The 20013-nt window shown below is 38.4% G+C and overlaps 1 protein-coding gene across 10 annotated transcripts in view; it reads left to right on the top strand.

Moving 5' to 3' along the window:
* The window catches only part of Clock (clock circadian regulator), an 86309-nt gene that overhangs the window by 10246 nt on the left and 56050 nt on the right, over nucleotides 1-20013 (top strand). For all 10 annotated transcript variants that reach the window (XM_076938666.1, XM_076938672.1, XM_076938670.1 and 7 more), the window contains one exon: nucleotides 18990-19074. The gene's annotated coding sequence lies outside the window, so the exon portion shown is untranslated. The remainder of the gene's footprint in view (nucleotides 1-18989; nucleotides 19075-20013) is intronic.

The raw sequence follows: 20013 nt of genomic DNA, 5'->3' as shown, positions 1-20013 counted from the left end.
ATTGTACTTCGTAACTGTTTAATTTATAGTTAATATATTTATAGTTAGTATAGTTAATAGCATTTCTCCAAAAATGATCAAGCATTTATACTCAAGAGGCAAAGGATAGTTCTTAGGAACCTTAGTGGAAGATTTTCATGGGCTTCTATCAGATTATTCTGTATCAAATGAACAAAAACAAAGCTGTATATAGTAGCTGAGTATACCCATTATGGTCAGAATTGGGTGGGTAATCTTAACTCTGCTTTGAAAAGAGATTGTTGTGCTTATTTTCAGAACATTTGCGGGGAAATATAAAAACGTTGACTAACATACTAGGTAATAAAACTTTTAGTGTATTACAAAAGTAGTAATATATGCAGCTGTATTAGTGTAGTAGCTGTTCGCATGTGTGTTTAAATTTAAAGTAAGATTTGATACTCTGCTTTCTCTCACCAGCCCCATTCAAATGTTCAGTGAGATTGATGGCCTGAGATTGATGGCCTTTAGAATAGGAAGGAAGAAGCTGATTAAAGACTGAGTCGGCTGAGTCCTTACTTTATAGCCGAGAGTCAGTACACATGAGTTTTCATACATTCATTTTTTAACTGATATACAAACCTTAAAGTTGTACATATTAATAAGGTACCATGTAATATCCGATACATTTGTACATTACATAGTATTTAAATCAGATTACACACACACACACACACACACATTACATAGTATTTAAATCAGATTACACACACACACACACGCACGCACGCACGCACGCACGCATGCACGCACACATACACTTTCTTTATGGTGGAAACTTGAGGTTTTTTTTTTTTTTTTTTTTTTTTTTTTTTTTTTTTTTTTTTTGCTTTTGGAATTAGTAGTTATAATTACTATCTGTAGTGATAAATACTGTAGTACCCCGGTGAGTCTTCCTGTCTGAACTGTAAATTGGCACCCCATAAATGAGCCTTTCTCCATTCTCTATTTTCTTACCCTACCCAAGCCTCTGGTAACCACTCTTGTAGTCTGAACTATGAGGTCATCTCTTTTAGATCCCATGTAAGTGTGAAATCACTTACATGTGTGTAAGTGCTTGTCTTTCTGTGCCTAGCTAAATCCAGTACCATCTCTATTATAACAGATAAAAGGGTTTCTTTTGTGTTGGCTGAGATGTAGTCTATCATATATGCATATCCCTTTAAAATCTGTCTGCGTGTTGGTGGACATGATTATTTCCACTTATTGGTTAATATGGAACACATATAGCGAGCATAGAAACATGGGTTTCTCTTCAACATGTCTGTAGTTCCTTTATATACAGTTGTGTAATTGGTGGATTATTGTTCATGTTTTGAGAACTATCCTTACTATTTTGTATAATGGCTGTACTAATTTACATTTCTACCAACAGTGTATGAGAGTTCTCTTTTCTCTATTCCCTGTCAGCATTTGTTAACTTCTTTTTTGATATTAGCCATTTTTAATATAGTAAAGAGATGTTTCATTATGGTTTTAACTTATATTTCTTAATGAGTTGACCTTTTTTCCTTTACCAGTTGGTCATTTGTATAGTTTGCAACTTTTTTCTTCTCTCTCCCACTCCTCCCTGACACCTCGTGTGTGTGTGTGTGTGTGTGTGTCTGTCTGTCTGTCTGTCTGAACCTGGGGCTTCATACATAAGAGGCGGGTGCTCTACCACTGAGCCATACCCTCAGCCCTCTTACATCTTCTTTGAGAAATGTCTGTTTGCTCTGTTGCTTCTGTGTGTGTGTATGTGTTAAAGTTCCTGTACTCACGTGTGTCCATGCATGCTAAAGCCAAAGGTTGGCATTGAGTGTCTACCTTGGTTACTTACTACCTTGCTCCTTTTTTCTTGAAGATCTTTATACGTTGCGTTTTGATCATAATTCCCCTCCCTCAGTGCCCTCCAGATCTTCCCCGTCTCTTCTCACTCAACTTTGTTTTTTTCTCTTTCAAAAGGAAAACAAAACAAAATTACAACAGCCCTGCAAAAGCAAAAGACCAATAAGACAAAAAGAAAAAAATGACAGAACAAAGCAAAAATGAAACAAAATGGTCCATTCAGGAAAATTGAGTTCCTCTTGTGTTGATCCAACTACCCCTGGTGAGGCCTGCTGTGAAGTTTGGTTGATATACCTAGAGAGACTTGGTTGGAGAAAGCTGAGCTTTGCTTTGCCAGTGGATATCAGTTGCAGACAACTCCTTGGTTAGGGTAGGGCCTTCTTACCACATTATCCCCTCAGTGCTGGCCTTTATCAGGCTTGTGTCTGTTGCAGGTCTTGTGCATGTTGCCACAGTCTCAGAACTTCACACTGCATCCGTCCTGTTGTGTCTGGAATACACTGTTTCCTTGGCGTCATCCATCATCCGTGACTCTTACAGTCTTCGTGCTTTCTTATCCCTGTAGATCATTGAGCACCTAGAGGAGGGCTTTCTTCTCTTGTGTTATTTTACACTACAAGAAGCTTCTCTGATGGGAGTTGCTATTTTGCTTTTTGAGGTTCCTAGAACGCACTGATTTGGCTAGTCTGGCTGCCCAGCAAGCCAGGGATTCTCTTGTTTGTGCCTACCCAGTTCTCAGATTGGAAGTTTATGCCACCATGTCTATCTTTTTATGTGGGTTCTACATATTTAACTCTTACACCCTTATAGGGAACACTTAGGCAATCTTTTCAGCTCTGTTTTTGCTAACTTTTGTTACCTTTTGCTTTGCTCTCCTATTTGGAATTTGAGAATGTACTGCTTTGGAAAATAAAGTTAGTCTAAACTTTTTGTGATTATTCTCAAATCAAGGACAGAATGCTTACTGAAAGTACAGAAATTTGATACTTAGAACTTAGAACACATTACAAACTTCTTTTTCAATAAACACTTGATACTTTGTTGCTTGCTTGTGTCCCTAAGATTAGTACATGGTTTAAAAGTCTAATAATAATTGTTTGACATTTCGCCCAAGTTAAATCTACACTATGATTACCAGCATTCAAACAGTCACTTTAATGGTTCTAGTTTAATATTTGATGAGTCCAGTGAGGCATTATTGGAACACCTGATCCAAGGGCTTTCTGCATTCTCTTACCATTCTTCTCCTTGTGTATTAAAGGAGCTCGTCTGTCTTGTCTTTAGGTTCTCTCTACTCATTATCTTTTGTTAAAAGTCTTGAGATTCTTCCCTTAAGATGTTACTAGAGTGCTTTCTGTAGTTAGAAAAATAAATTGAAATATTGTACCAGTCATAAGGGACTTGCTTCTATATGCTCATAGACTCAATTCCTAAAGTAATTCCTGGCCATAGGATATATTCAGTTTTGTGTGTGTGTGTGTGTAACTATTCATATTAAATTTTCATTAATATTAATAAATTTGTTGGCCTGTGGTTTTCTTATGTCTTTGTCTGGTTCTGATAGGGTAATTCTGATTTTCTAGAATGAATTTTCTTAAAAATTCACTTTAAAGTGTCCTCTCTTCAGGGCTTTGAAAATTTGAGGAGCACTGGTAGATAATTCTTAGGAGTGAACTGCTCTGGCACTGGGTCTTCTTTGTTGTAATGTACTTTTATTTCTTGATATAATAATCATGAATTATGTCTGTGTCTGTTTACCTCCTACTACAAAAGTGAGGCTTCATTTCATATACTGTCATTCTCTGCCGTTGGCGGCATCACCTGCCATGTAACATCTACTTAGTTGTCTGAATGGTGCCTGTGCCGTGATAATGGAAGACTCACATTGCCTAGACATTGCATTTTAAGTCCTCTGTTTTATAAGAGGAGGATAATGGGACTTCTTTGCATTTCTTCATTTTATCTCTTTTCCTTCTCCACCTCAGTTTTCTGCCTTTTGTTTTTTTACTTACATCTGGTTTATTTTTACTTTATTTTTTAAGAATGAAAGCTTTCTGGCTTTGCCAGTAAGTTAACTCTAAAAGCTGAACACTGTAATCCCACTTAACCCCTGTTTCCCCCTCCACCTCCTCCTTATCCCCTCCCAGCTTCCTCTCCTAATACTGTGGATCATTTCCTTTTGTTTCATTAGAATTTCAATGTTTATAAGAGCTTTGTAAGGGAAAAAAACCATGTACATACCGACATACATACACTTTTTTTTAAAGTTTATATTGGTTGCTTTTGATAACTTTGTGACTTTAAAGAAATGTCAGACTTAAGTTAGCCAGTTGCTACTTTAAGATACACTCATTGAAGTCAGAGGGCTTTGTAATGGTTTTACGGAAGACACTGGTCCAGTTGGCTTTAGAAAGCTTGTTCTAGGAAGCTTGTCCTGGCTGTTTATTATTGTAACAGAATGGGAGAAGAGACTCAGCCTTAGTCCTTCTATATCTATTAGGGCCCTGATGAGCAAAGGGTATACATAGCCTAAGAATTTGAAACCCACCGAAGCCTTTTGTTGAACCTACAGAAGCATTTCCTTTGCTTTGGCACAGGATAGCATCCTCCACCACACACATAGGCTATTGCCTGAAGACTGCTGTGGTTCCCAGTAGAGAAGGGGAGTTGTGCAGTGACCTCTGTTCTCAACATCTGTCCCATTTGCTTTTCATAGCTTTCTACCTAACAGCTGTAATCAGGAGCTTTGCACAGTTTAAGAGACTTGCAAGTCTTCTTCTGTCAAGACTGTTGTAAGTCTTAACTAATAAGTATGAGGAGAAATCAAAGAAACAGATGTAGGGATGTTTTGAAAACTGTTGAGCTGAACAAAAACTTGGAAAGAAGGAGGTTCATTGATAAGAGGTTATTCATTGATGACCAGGGACAATGCAGTGTCTTTCAAGAGCACTGGAACTGGTTCTCTTAGTTCTTTGATGTGTGTGTGTGTGTGTGTGTGTGTGTGTGTGTGTGTGATGTATGTGTGGAGGTATACATGTGCTGTGGCACATATGTGGAAGTCAGACAGTTACTGTGGGTGTTGGTCTTTGTTGACACATCTTGTTTAGACAGGTTTTTTGTTTGTTGCCAGGCCAGCTGGCCCTTGAACTTGTAGAGCTCTCATCTCCATCTCCCATTTCACCATAGGAGCTCTGCGATTCATAGTCCAGTTATGCTATTGCACCCAACTTTATGTGGGTTCTGGTGATTCAAATGCAGGTCCTCATGCTTGTGTGGCGAGATGCTACTCTCAGTTTCTCCTCAGCCCAGCGCTTTACCTTAATCTCTTTTGCCACAACTATAAAATACCTTCTTCATCTTTGTAATTTATAGATGGCTGGCATGTCCAAGTGTGTTGGCAGATTCAGTGTCTGCTTCAAAGATGGTGTCCTCCAAGCTACTTTTCATATGAAGGGACAGCCATGCTTTTTTTAGCACTTTTTACAAGGGTCCTAATCCCATTCATGACTCAGCTCCCACAGTGGGGATTAAGCTTCCCCATAAGAATTTTGTGGAGACACATTTAGATTATAGTACTGGGGTACTTCTTGGAAGTCTGAAACAAAGTGAGTGCAGCCAACCTTTCCTTTCATTTGTTTGTTGTTCTGTCTGGTGTTGAAGTTGTTACCCTCCTGGCTTAGCCTCCCAGTGCTGGGTTATAAATGTGTACCAGTCTGGCTCCAGCAGTCTAACTTTTAAGCATCTCATAGAGGAAAAGCTCGAAGAAATATTCAGGATTCTTAATACCCCATAAAGAAAACCTTTGGTTTTTTTTTTCCCTTGTTTGACACTGTCTGAGATACTCTATCCCTTTCTCTTCCCATGTTTATCTCAAACAGCTTACATTTTCTAATGGCTCTTTCTCATGGTATAGATTTGTATAACTACCCTGCAGTCAAGGCATAAAACTAATCTACTAGATCCCTCAGACCACCTCATAACTTAGTGATATGCGATCACCTCTTTGCTCTCATCCCCTTTTCTGTCTTCCTTCCTTTTTCTGTTATATCTTGTAGGCTTAGATTTTTCAAAAACCTACATTAATAAGGGTTCTCAAATGCTTCGACCTACACCCCTTCCTGGCCCACTGTCCAAAGGTAAGGGAGAAAAGATGGTTAATAGGACAAAGGGGTGAGGACCTGTTTAGAAGTAGTTCTTTGGGGTGATTCCAGTCTCCGTTGTCAGGATCCCAACAGTCCAGTCCAGTAGTGTCAGGATATCAAAAGTCCAGTTCACCAAACAGCCAGGTCTCTGCTGATTCAGCATGAGTCAGCGCCAGCAACCAGAACCAGCAGAAACACCAAGTGAAGTTCTCTGCCTTGCTTCTCTCAATAAAGTAAAGGTCAGTGAAGAACCGAGACCAGTGAAGCAATGCAAAAGCTCTGACACTCATTGTCTGTAGAGTCCTACTTATATTCTCTCCAAAAATCACGTGTCCTCTCATGGGTCTTCTGCATCACATGACACAGTGAGAAATTTCCACTTCATACCTTGTTACTGTACCCTTTCTTCTTGTCATCAACATAGGATCTGTGCCTCAGGTTTCCTCTTTTAAAGTTGAAACCAGCTTCCAGATTTTCTTGACCAGTCTATAACAGGAATTAGGTTTGATGGTATGACCTCAGTACTCACATACGGTTTCAAACCGTGTCTGTATTCAGGAAATGACCCTTTCTCTCTTTCTCCCATGGGATGGGTCTCAAGTTGGGCCAGTCATTGATTGGTTGGCTATTCCCCTCAATCTCTGCTTCATCTTTATCCCTGTACGTTTTATAGGCAGGATGTATTTTGGGTCGAAGGTTTTGTGGGTGAGGTGGTGTCCCCCTCCTTCAACTGGACTTCCTACCAGGCTACAGGAGGTGGCTGCTTTGGTTTCCATATCCCCAGCTGCTAGCAGTCTCAGCTAGGGTCATCTCCATAGACTCCTTGGAGCCTCCCATGTCCCAGGTCTCCTGAATATTCCAGAGATGTCCCCCCACCCCGCCTCCAAACCGATTTCTGTTCTCTCTCTCAGCCCTATCTTCCCCACACCCACTTCTGCTTTTCCCCTACCTGATCCCTACCCCAGCTCCCTTCCATCCTCTTCTTTCCACCCATTTACTTCCCGTCATCTGCCTCCAATGTCCATTTTCTTTTCCCTTCTGAGTTGAGATTCCAGCATCCTTCTTTGGACCCTCCTTGCTACTTAGCTTCTTTGGATCTGTGGATTGTAGCATGGTATCCTGTACTTTATGGCTAACATCCACTTATGCCATGGGTGTCTTTTTGAGTTTGGGTTACCTCACTCAGGATGATGTTTTCAAGTTCCATCCCTTTGACTGTAAATTTCATTATGTCCTTGTTTTTAATAGTTGAGTAGTACTCCATTGTGTAAATGCATTGAGTTTTCTGTATCCATTCTTCTGTTGAGGGGCATCTGGGTTGTTTCAAGTTTCTGGCTATTACAAATAAAGCTGCTATGAACATAGTTGAGCAAGTGTTCTTGTGGTACAGCACAGCATCCTTTGGGTGTATGCCCAGAAGTGATATAGCTGGGTCTTGAGGTAGAAGTATTCCTGGTTTTCTGAGAAACCACTGCATTGATTTCCAAAGTGATTGTAAAAGTTTGCACACCCACCAGCAATGGAGGAGTGTTCCCCTTGCTTCATATCCTCACCAGCATCTGCTATCACTTGAGTTTTTGATCTTAGCCATTCTGATATGTGTAAGGTGGAATCTCAGAATTGTTTTGATTTGTGTTTCCCTGCTGTCTAAGGACACTGAACATTTCTTTAAGTACTTCTCAGCCATTAGAGATTCCTCTGTTGAGAATTCTCTGTTTAGCTGTGTACCACATGGGTTATTTGGTTTGTTGTTGTTATTATTATTTTGCTATATTGTTATTTTGTTTGGTATCTTGACTCTGGAGAGTCTTTTGTGGAACAAAAGCTTCAGTTTTGATGAAGTCTAGTTTACCAGTTTTTGTTTGTGGAGTGTATTTGAAGTCATGCTGAAGAGCTACACCAAGTTCTAGGCTCCTATGATTTTCTTTTATAGATCAGTGGTCTGCATTTAAATACATGATATATCTGGAGTCTAGAGAGACAGTTCAGTGGCTAAGAACACTTCCTGCTCTTCCAAAGGACTGGAATTGAATGTCCAGCCCTTACTTTGAGTGGCTTACAACTGTCTGTCTCCAGCTCCAGGGGTCCTTCTCCTGGTTACATGTACATGGCTTTACCCCCACTCCACCCACCCGGTAGACCTTTAAATGTAAATGTATTTTGAGTTTCTTGTATAAAGGTTGAAGATCAGGTAAGGGGTTCCTTGATGAGGTTTTTTTTTTTTTTTTTTTTGCCTTTGGTTTTATGCCAGATTTTCTCTAATACTGCTGTTGAAAGATTCTCCTTTCTCCAGTGGGCTGCTTTTGTTCCTTTTCAGTACTGTTGTCTGCTTTTGTGTCAGGCTTAATCTGTTTGCTTACTAATATCTTTTCCTCTACCAATCCCACTCAGTCTTGATTTACTTCAGCAACATAAGCTTGAAATCAAGTTAGAGTGACTTCTGACACTCTTTTTTTTTAAAAATTGAATTTAGCTATTCTCTTCCTTTCTATTTAAATTTTGGAATCCTGTGTATATCTAAAAACATATCTTAATTGGCATTTTGATAGGATTGTATTAAATTTGCATACTACTCAGCTTTTTTTTTCCCACCTTTTTTGGTAGAACTTTGAAAATATGGGGCTGGAAAGATGGCTCAATGGTTACTAACACTTGCTCGATTATCAGAGGACCCAGGCTGGGGTCTCAACACCCACATGGTGAATCTGTTACTTTAATTCCAGGGGATCTGGCACCCTCTTGTGGCATCCATACATAGGCACATATATGGTATACATATTATTATTACATATATACAGGCAAAACATACATATAAAAATAAATTTGGAAAATAATAAACTTTTTTTTCCAAATATATTTCTATTTTTTCACTTGAAGACTGGCAGCTTTTCAAAACTTCTAGATCTATTATAAACTTAATATAAAAGTCTTGTTCATATTTTACTAATTATAACTAAGTATTTGGTATTTTTAAAGAGATTATAAATAATGATTTTTGTTACTTTCTGTGTAGTCTTTAAAAATTATTACTTGTGTGTGAATATAGTCATTAAAATAGTACTTAATAGATACCAGATAGGGGCTGTGAGGATTGAATTAACATGTAAAGACTCAAAACAGTGCTTTGAACATAGTAAAGTCCTTGGTAACTACAAATTAGAAGTTGAAAATGTTGAGTTCCCTCCTGTTTTTCTGCATGATGAGCCCCTGAGGCTAAGTTGATCAGTTTACCCATTTGCGGCAAGGCTGGCTCTTCATCCAGGGCACTTCTCTAATCTGCCAGTATTGACTCTCCCTGAAATTCCTCTCTAGGGACTTTGCTCAGAGCCTCTTTCCCAGAGCATAGCTAATATACTGGAACCAAGGGTTGAGAGCAAGAAGACTTCTAGCCCAGTGTAACTGAGGGCAGTTTCCCTGTGTAACTGAGGGCAGTTTGCCTCACATCTTCTTTATTTCCTTAATTTCACTTTTTTACTTCTTTTCTTGCCTACTCACCTCCCTCCTCCCCCACTCACACACATGCATGTATATACTCTGAAAATTACCCTGGACTTCTTTAATTTTATACAGGTATACAGATGCCATGATCTCTCTAATGACTGGTTTTGAATGTGCTGTTCCTCTCTGGACAAAACCACATTTTCTGTCTTTAACACATTTTCTTTCTTTACTAGGTTTTAGAACATATCCATGTGTACATTACATGCCCATTCTGTAGGACACTTTGTGTTCTCCATTTGTATTACTATCTTGGGTTTTTCTCTACACTGTGATGGGCCTTTAGCTTTTTAATCCATTTGAAGTTACCGTACACTGAACGCTAGACATCGATGAGATCTGGCTCGTTCCTTGCTACATTCCCAGTTGCTGGCAAATAGGAGCCCCTACAGTGTTGAGTCTTTTAAATAGTAATAATGGAGTTGGTGTTATACTTGGGTCTGGTAAGCAACTGCTTGTTTATGTACTTACTTTTCATTTGGGGTAAAACCCAGAAGCTGATCTTGTCAAATTACAAGATACACGCCTTTGGGAACATCTGTAGTCATTCTGATCAGTCTTAACACCTTGATGGATTTCATGTGGTATCTTCAGTCTTCCCTGAGCTCAGAGTCATGCGTTTTTGGTTGTTTTTTTTTTTTTTTTCCTTACTTGTAATATGGTGGAATTTCAATGTCCTTGTGAACTTAGACCAAGGGATTATAAACATATTTGGGGCATGGTCTGCTACTTTTCTTTGTAGCTTTTAATTAAAACTTTAAAATTTTCATGTTTATCTGTAAGGAATGTATATTAGTCAGCTTACAATTGCTGTAACAGACTGACAACAATTTTTAAAGGAGGGAAGTTTTACTTGGCTCAGTTTTTAGATGTTTTAGTTCATGATCAGCTTGTTTTGTTGCTATAGGCTGTAGGGAGGCAGACCATCATGGCAGCAGGACTGTGTGAAGAAGGTGGCTTACATCATAGTAGATAGGAAAACTGTGGGGAGAAGACCTTCTTTTCAAGGCCACATTCCCACTAACCTGTCTATTTTAAGCAGGTCCCATCTCCTAATGGCTCATATAGCTGTGGGTAAGTCCATTGATAAAGTTAGCGTCCTCATGATGCAGGCATCATGGCCTGTCAGCCACACTACTCACTGGGACCAAGCCTCTTAGACATGAGCCTTAGGAACCATTAGAGCAGAACACGAATCATGGGAGTCCAAATTCTGTTCTTTTTATCAATTTCTGAAAGTTTCCCAATTCCCTCTCAAAAGTAAGTGCTATAACTTTCCGTTTCCAGTAACAGAGCGGGATTATTTGCAAATTACTATATAGTAGAATAAGAATTATTTGTCAGGTTTTAGACATACAGCTTGAACAATTACCATGTCTTAAGGTTTTAATAGTTTATGTGTAAATGGCTGTACCATTTGTACACTTTCTGTTTTTCCATTGTGAAATAAGGTCCAGTTACCTGCTGCAGCTTCAGTTCACATCAGAAGTCTGCACACTGCCAAGTTTAGCATGCTAAATGCCCATTTCTCTGTGACTCATAAGCTAAGAGTAATGTTTGCTTTAGAAAAAAAAACTTTTAAGAATACTAAGTGTGACACATAAAAGGTGAAATTGAGATTTCAGTGTTGATAACTTTACTAAAATGTAACCACTCTTGTTTTGTGTAAACTGTGTGGCTGCTTTCAAGCCATAGTGACAATACACTGGTGGCAGCAGAGACTTTAGGACCATTCTTCTGGGCTGTCCCTTACAGAATAAGTTAGCTGACCCTTTGCATTAGTTACTTCTAGACAGACTCAGGAAAACCAGGACTGTAGAGGAACACTCTGGTGTTCCTCTGGAACACTTGATAACAACTGCAGGCACACTTACCACTCAATCCAGTTCCTTCCTGAAAAAGAGAAAAAATAAAACCCTTTTTTGGTGACAGCAGGTGTTTGAGATTGGCTACATTATGCATTGTGCATGTTTTCTTCACCACTTATTGGTCTCCCATAATAGCAATAACTTGGTACATGATTGGATAAAGTATTGGTTGAATGAAAGAAAGAAGACTGGTTGGAGCCTCATGTCTGTCAGATAGGCACAGTTGCAGTAATGCCAGCCTTCTTCAAGAGTTTGCTTTTTGAGATTTAAGGTATTTTTGTTCACTGGAGTAGCATTTTGATAAAAATAAATTTTCTTTAGATCTGTTCTTTATAGAGCAGTATCAATTTATTGACTAGGTTTATTGATATAATTAATTATATAATATTTTCTAAAACCTTTAAAAGACTTAACCTTTAAGAAACATCGAAGCTACTTCATTGTTAAACCTTAGCACAAACATATTCACACACACACACCCAGAGAGAGAGAGAGAGAGAGAGAGAGAGAGAGAGAGAGAGAGAGAAAGAGAGAGAGAATGAGAACACTGTTACTTGATAGGAAATTTGAATTTATTTATGTGAGTTTTCCAGACTTCCCCAAACTCTCCACCAAACCTCATTTTATATTGAAACTTGTCTACATGATTTACTCAATAGTTCAACTTACACAATCTTTTTTCATAGAATATAAAGATTGTGTACAGGATTTTTAGTGATGGAAAAATTGTTCCAGATTCTGAAAATGATTGTTAAGTGAAGCTTAAAAAAACAAAACAAAGCACTGCCACCAAAAACTAACACTTATTCATCTTGTAGACAGATTATATCCCAGAATTAAAAGGTTATAAACATTGGTTAAGAGGGAGCTGTAGTTATTAAGAAATGCTAGGAAGTCTCAGGCCTAGTGGATTTATGGTCAATGACTCAAAGATACTATGTAAAAATTGGTTGTGAAATGTGTAAAATAAGATGACTAAAGCAGAATACATAAATACTTTGACTTATGAGAGTTAAGAACTCTGGTTAGGAGACAAAAATCAAGCATAAAAAGTAAACTGTAGGAGTCAGGCTGAGAAGGAAGTGGAAGCTGACTTGCCTGTGCAGGGTATGCGAGAGGAGAGATGCACTGTAGATTCTTAGGACAGTTAGCAAGGACTCTGGAAAAGAGGCCTCCCTGCCCGGAAACACTTAGAATTATAGTTCCATTGACATAGTGGCATAAACATTCAAAGTGTTGAAGGAAAAATGTTTTTAGCCTGAAGAAGTGGAAAAGCTCCCTGGAAGCTGGAGCATGATTTGGGAATCCTAAGAGAAGGCAGCTCTGTTTGTATGTGTATAAACCCAAGGGCCCAACCACGTTCAAGCTACCTGAGTTGAGAACAGATCTCACAAAGCAGAGAAGTGACCTATAAGATAAACTACAGCTCATGCTATACATGTTTGGTGACCCCCAAACAGTAAAGCAGAAGCTTTAAAAATGCAGCTTGCATGGGACCACCACCCATAGAAGGCTAACTGAGAGCCTGTGCTCTAAACCTGAAGTCATACTCCCAGAGGACATTACCAGAGCCTTGAGTCCCATGGCGATGTTTGGAGTGTCTAGGATACAGTGCATTTTTTTTTTTTTTTTTTTTTTTGACATTCAAAGAAAAAGGAAATTGTGACTCTTAAGGAAACCATAAGAAGAACCACAAAATAGAGTGATGAGAAAGATCTTAAGCAAGCCTTGAGTTAAAGCTAAGCACTTGATATGAGTGGAAAATAGGGTTTACGATTTGCTTCTAATATTTGAAAATACCATAGAAATTAGAATATGAATCAAATGGAATTTCAGAATTGAAAAATGTGAATTGTGAATTGAAAAGTATAAATTCACTGTAAGGGTTGAACATAGTAGAGATGACAGGAAAGAGTAAGTGAAGGTGAGAATCATCAGCAGACATCTTCAGACGGTGTCGTGTACGTCAAGGTCAGCTTTATAACATAGATTCATGCTGAGTGAGATCTGAAATCCGTCACAGTTTTCTGCCTGTGGGGTAGTGAGCAGTCTGCACATCCGCATGGTCCTCACACAGTTGCTTCTTAGTTGCTGCAAAGATCTGTGTGCAGCTTGATCCTCATCTGCCTGTCATACTACAGATTCAGAGGTAGTATTGACTTGCCAGTATCTCATATTGAGTTACTTAAGACTAAGGTAAAGTAATCACACACACACACACAAAGTATAATAACATGGATATAAAAAGCATAATATAAAAAGTAATCATATTATATATATATACATATATATATATATATAAATGGAGATGGGTGATGTATGTAAGTCAGATTGTAAATCTTACATCTTTATTTTTAAAGATTTATTTATTTTTATTTAAAGTATGTGAGTATACTGTCACTGTCTTCAGACACACCAGAAGAGGGCATCGGATTCCATTACAGACGATTGTGAGCCACCATGTGGTTGCTGGGAATTGAACTCAGGACCTCTGGAAGAGCAGTCAGTGCTCTTAACTGCTGAACCATCTCTCCAGCCCTAAATCTTATGTCTTAATGAGTGTTAATTTTGTCTTAAGTACAAATAAGTATAGTAGTTATTTTAGTAAAAAGAAAATATTTTATGGCCTATGTTTTCTAAATAATCTGTGGTTCAGAATGTTTATTTGAGTTAGATAGTTGTGAACTTGCTTGACCTACTTAGTTGTACAAAAGTGACTTGGCAATTAACTTAGGTTTTAATAATTCAAAACAACTGTCCTTTTAAAAAATTAATTAATTTTACATCTACTGAAGTTTCCTCTCCGCCTTCTCTTTCCACTCCCTTTCCCCTTCCTTATTCCCTGCCCCCAAATCTATTCCTCCTGTTCAGAAAAGGGCAAACCTCCCATGAATATCAACCAGCTGGTTGGCATACCAAGTTGCTGTAAGACTGGGTACTTCCTCTGTGGTGGATAACCCAGGCTTTGTATTTTGATGTTAATTCTCCTTTCCTGAGAAGGGCTGCAGAGGAGGAGTGAATTCTTACACAGGTGAATTCTAGTGAAGCTTCTGCCCACCTTAATTTGTAAAATAAAGGCTGGAGCCAGTGATGGGGCAGAAGAAGGGGAGGTGGAGAAATAAATGTTGGTGGCAGAGAGCAGAGGGGAGGACTGGAGGAAGACAATGGAGAAGGAAGATGACAAAGGACAGGATGACTAGGAAGCAGGAGGTAGAAGGACAGAGGCAGGGGCTGGAAAACCCTCAAGTTATAAGGGTCTCATAGCTGGGGAAGAGTAGTGAAGTGGTGAATCTGCCCAATCTAGGCTTGCAGAATATATTCATAATTATTGAGTTGTGTTTTCATTGACTGGTCATATTTAGGTTGGAGATTTACCGCAACACTCCTCTTCTATTCAGGCTAGATGAGGCAACCCAGTGGGGAGAAAGGGTCTCTAAAGTAGGTAAGGGAAGTCAGAGACAGCACCTGCTCTCACTGTGAGGAGGCCCACAGGAGACCAAGCTACACAATTGTAACGTGTAGAGGGCCTAGCTAGGGTTAGTCTCATGCAGGCTTTCTGGTTGGTGGTTCAGTCTCGTTGAGCCCCTGTAAGCCCAGGTTAGTTGATTTGGGGTTTTCTTGTCTCTTTGATCCCCCTCTCCCCCAGACTCCTGTAATCCTTTCTCCCAGTCTTCTATGAGATTCCCCAAACTGCCTAGTGTTTGGCGGTGGGTCTCTGCATTTGTTTCTATCACAATTGTCCCTTAATTATACTGCAAAAAACCCAGAACTATTCAAGTCTTGAAAAGGAGGTTATTTATTTTGGGTGACATTTTACGTAAAGTCTCATTGATGGGATGGATAAAAAGATATAATATATTAATATTCAATATTAAGTTATTAAGTTGTTTGTTAATTTGTTTTAGCAGCCCTGTGAAAATGCTATGTGGTGTGGTACTTCTTTAATTTTGACTTGCAACATAGTTGCAGTTTTCAGTTGTCTTTTGGTAATTAATATTAATTGAATCAAGTTAAAATTTCTCCCCTATAAACAATATGAATAATACATAGGAAAGTAACTTTTTGTTTTTTTCTGGAATAAATAATATATATTTTATGTGTGTGTGTGTGTTTTTCTTTTCTTATGCAGAGTTACTTAAGGACATTTTCGTGCAAATATGTAATGTACATTGAGTGCGTGTGTGTATTGCATGTTTACACACACACACTCTTGTCTGTGTTTCTCTTGAGAAAGTTCTAAGCCTGTGTTTTGGTAGTGTTGCTATAAAATCAGATTTCCTAACCGACCCCGTGAAGATTTCTGCTACTAATTAAAGGCTGTTCTTTTAAGTTGCTACAGGTTTTTCTCTCTCATATTTTTGGGGACCTATCTAAGAGATTCACACACATTTGGCTTTTTAAGTTAATGGACTTTAAGAAACAAAAAACAAAATCTGTGGTTTTAGTTAGTTATATTTGCATATCTGTTTTATACTTTGAAATCACATCACATCATCTTTAATGTACATTTAGAAATTATGTCATATTTGTAACATGGTATAGAGTGAAGCAGTTTTATAGAAAAGAAAGTAGGTTCTCATGTTTATTTGGACACTACAGACAGAGAGCTTAGATAATATTTGTAGCAATGTGTCAATTGAATTGTTGAAATGGTCTTATGTTTTATTAAGAGAACTTGATACTATTTTTTTAGTTTTGTTTAATAATGTTGTAGAAGTTATCCAGTCTCTAACATTTGGCAGGTTAGAGGTGTAGCTCCTGTAGCACCACTACAAGGCTTGATACATAAAGGGTGTGGCCTTAAAGAGTACGGAGGTTCCTATCACAGCAGCTAGACTTTAGCACTGCTTCTGATTGTTTGTGTCGGCAATAAAAGGTTTGTGGTACCAAACAAACTGAATTCTTTTTTTGTTTGTTTGTTTTTTGTTTTGTTTTTTGTTTTAGAGTCAGGGTTTCTCTGTACAGCCCTGGCTGTCCTGGAACTCACTCTATAGACCAGCCTTGCCTGGACTCAAAAATCCGCCTGCCTCTGCTTCCCAACCGCTGGGATTAAAGTTGTGCGCCACCAACTGTCCGGCAACAAACTGAATTCTAAAGTAGGTCATGAATCTGTAGTCTGTTGGGTTAGAAAAATACAGTTTTAATCTATAAATTATTATAGAATATTTGTAGTTTTAGTCTTTTAAGTTTTTTCAGTTGTCCTTTGGTAATTAGTATTAATTGAATCAAGTTAAAATTTCTCCCCTATAAACAATATGAATAATACATAGGAAAGTAACTTTTTGTTTTTTTCTGGAATAAATAATATATATTTTATCTTTTTTCTTACATGTAGGTAGAGATGTAGTATTAAACACCTAAGTTATAATAAGATAAAAAGAACACTGCTTTCTAATTATAAAACACTGTTTTCTAATTATAAGAAGAATGCATGTTTTTGCATTATGGAGGAAATTTTAGAAAGTACTGAAGAGAATGTGAAAACCATTATTCATTAAATATCTCAGAAGCTGTCACTTTGTTCTTAGGTCTTGATGCCCCTTGAGTACAATTGGCTATCTAATACTTACCTCATTGTCTTAAGTAATAATTGCAATGAGTGTAAAGCATTGGACGCCTCTCTCTGCTCATTTCCCAAAATGAAACTACTGGGTCAAAAGACGTGCACATTTTAGACTATGTATGTGTCTCAAGCATCCCCACGCCCTTTAGAAACGTCACAATCTGCTGTGTAGCTCAAGCTGTGCTTGAACTTACTGTGTGTAGCAGAGGGAAGAGGACTTTTATACTTACAGTCCTCTTGCCTTCCTTCCTGAGTGCTAAAATTACAAACATACACTATCATGCCTGGATTATTGTTGGTCACTAAACCAGGGTTTCATGCTTGATGGGCAAGCACTCTACCCACGAACCGCAGCTTTCCTTATGCAGAGGAAATCCCTGCCTGGGGCTGTAGCTCAGTTGCTAGAGTGCTGAAGAAAAGGTGTGTCAGTCAGCAGAACTCAAGGTGGCTGGTGACACTGCAGCATAGTCAGGAAGTAGATAGGGAGAAAGCAGCACTTTGCTCAGCTGTCTTCGTCCGTCCCTTGTGTACAGCCGGGGCCCTCACATCACAGTGGGGCTTGTTACCCCAGTCAGCCAAAGGTAGCTTCCCTCCCAGGTGGGTCCAGGCTTCCCTCCTAGGTGACGCTGTACCCTTCGAAGGTCACAGACAGGTTCAGCCAACACAACACAGCCCATATTGGACTTTCTTTTGGTTTCTCTCTCTCTTTGGAGTTTTGTTAAGAAGATCTGTAAAGGTTTTACTTAAAGTCTATTTTGTATAGTATAGGTGTGATCACATATGCCTGGTTTTGTTTGCTTCCTGACCTATGTGGAAGGCCTCAGTTCTTTGAGTTGTAGCCTATGAGTACCTTTAAGTCTACAATGAGTCTTGCTGATACTGTATGGTTGCATCTTACTTAGTTTCAGCCCATCAGCTTTTTCCCTTTCTCTTGAGAACATAATTCTTAACACTAGTACAATTTTTTGTTTTACAGTTCACTAGCTCTCCTCTTCCTCTTTCCTTGCTGGTTTTCTCTGCATTTATAATTTCCTTTGGTCATTACCGTGCTCTCACTGTGTTTGCTTGTCTTTGTGATAGGTAGAAATACTTGTTGCCATGAGTAGTACATAAAATGTAACAAGCTCTTTAAGCCGAAAACTTGGATTGCATGCAAAAATTTGAGTCATTTATTCTTTCTCTTACTTTATGTTCCTGATGTCACCCCTTACATTTATTTATAGTGTATGTTCATTAGGATACTTGTGTAATTTTTAAAAACACTTGTGGTTCACTTTCTGTAGAGAATTAAAAGTGATTTATCTTATTTACTTTTTTCTGTGTTCTTTCTTTTATTAAAATTAGATTTGTTCATATATTACTGATTTCCTGTCCCTCAGCTTCTCTGAGATTTTCCCCATCCATACACACACCTTCCTTCCCATCGGAATTCTCACCCTTTTTGCAAACAAGCATCTAAAGAATAATGATGAATAAGAAAAAACAAACAGAATAGAACAAAAGCAACAGAAGAAAAATAGCCAAAGAAAAAGGATAAGATATATATGAAGACACAGAGACACACATATTTCTACACACAAGAATCCCCTAAAAACACCAAACTAGAAGCCATAATATATATGCAAAAGACCTATAAGATTAAAAGAGAGCGTTATCAAAACTTTTTGAGACAGAGAACCTAAAATGCCACTGAGTTTATTCTATATTGGCTATCTTTTACTGGGCATCAGGCCTACCCCTGGTTTATGTACCCAGACTCCACTGGAGAGAACTGATCTTATAGTATGAGTAGTTATAGACTTGACTTGGCTTCTGGGTCAAGGATGGGGTGGGGGTTGTCCATTTCTCAGCTCTGGGACTCATCTGAGCAGACTCGTATTTGATTTTCCCCTAGGTCCTTGGCCCTGTTCATAGTTTAAAAACTATTTTCTTTTTATATAATCAGCTTATAGAATTTAAATTTTATTATACATTTTTATAACAAAGTTCTAAATTTTGCTAAGTTAGTTAAAATGTTTTTGTGATAAAATTTTATATAAGTTTGATAAATTTATCATTTCTTTTTTAAAACAGAGTTCTGATGGTCAGTCATACAGAAGAAGGCCTTGCATCTGTGGGTTTTGGAGAATTCGTTCTAAAGATATAAAAAGTGAAAGAGGTAAAGGCAACCTATAATGCTCCATTGTATTGATCCCCCCCCACCCCCCAGGAAAAATAATATGTAAAAGAACTTAGAAACTACTTGGCATACTTATTTGAGGAAAGCATTATTTGAAACTTTTTGTTTCTGTATTAACTCAGAACATTTGCTATTCAGTAGTTACTGTTTATGTATTACTTTAATTAATGATTGCATGGTGATTAATAGGACTGAAGCTATCCATGTCTCATGAAGATTGCATTTTCAAGGAAAACAGGCATTGGTACTAGCAAGAGAATTAAAATGGATACTAGAGATGGGTGATGGCTTTCATCAGGTAGTCAAGAGAAGGCCATGTCGAAATGTCATTTTAGCTGTGTATAAAATGGTAGGTGCTAAGCCATGAATCTCTGAAAGAGAAAAGGAGCTGTGTTGGCAGCAGGAACAGAAAGGACTGAGATGCTTGGAGTCCAGGATATGAGTGTGACTGGAGTACACATGTCTGAGGAAATGCAGAGCATGCGTAAAGATCAGCCTGCAAGAGAAAAGGAGTAGAGCAGGTGGCTGGAGAAAAGTCAGGGCTTGGATTGAATGTATTGTGTTTTGGAGACTGAGAACCTGTAGAATATGGTGACTGGAGAGATGACTCGCTGGGCAAGTGCTTGCTATACAAATTTGAGGACCAACCTGAGTTCAGATCCCTGGCTCCCACATGAAAAAAGCTGTTGTGGCATTGTGTACTTGTAACCCCAGCACTGAGGGATGGAGACACGTGGATTCCCAGAACTTTCTGGTTTACATACAGGCATGTACATGCAGGTATGTGTGCATATACATAACATACATACACTATATGCACATATACATCTACACAAGCTATAAATAGATAAGTCAAAAAGGCATTGTGATACAGAATATGGTGGCACATGTCTTTTTGAGAGGCAGAGATAGAGCAGC

The sequence above is a fragment of the Arvicanthis niloticus genome, chromosome 7, assembly GCF_011762505.2.
Source record: "Arvicanthis niloticus isolate mArvNil1 chromosome 7, mArvNil1.pat.X, whole genome shotgun sequence".
Taxonomy (NCBI): Eukaryota; Metazoa; Chordata; class Mammalia; order Rodentia; family Muridae; genus Arvicanthis; species Arvicanthis niloticus.
This window is presented reverse-complemented; position numbering and strand designations above follow the sequence as displayed.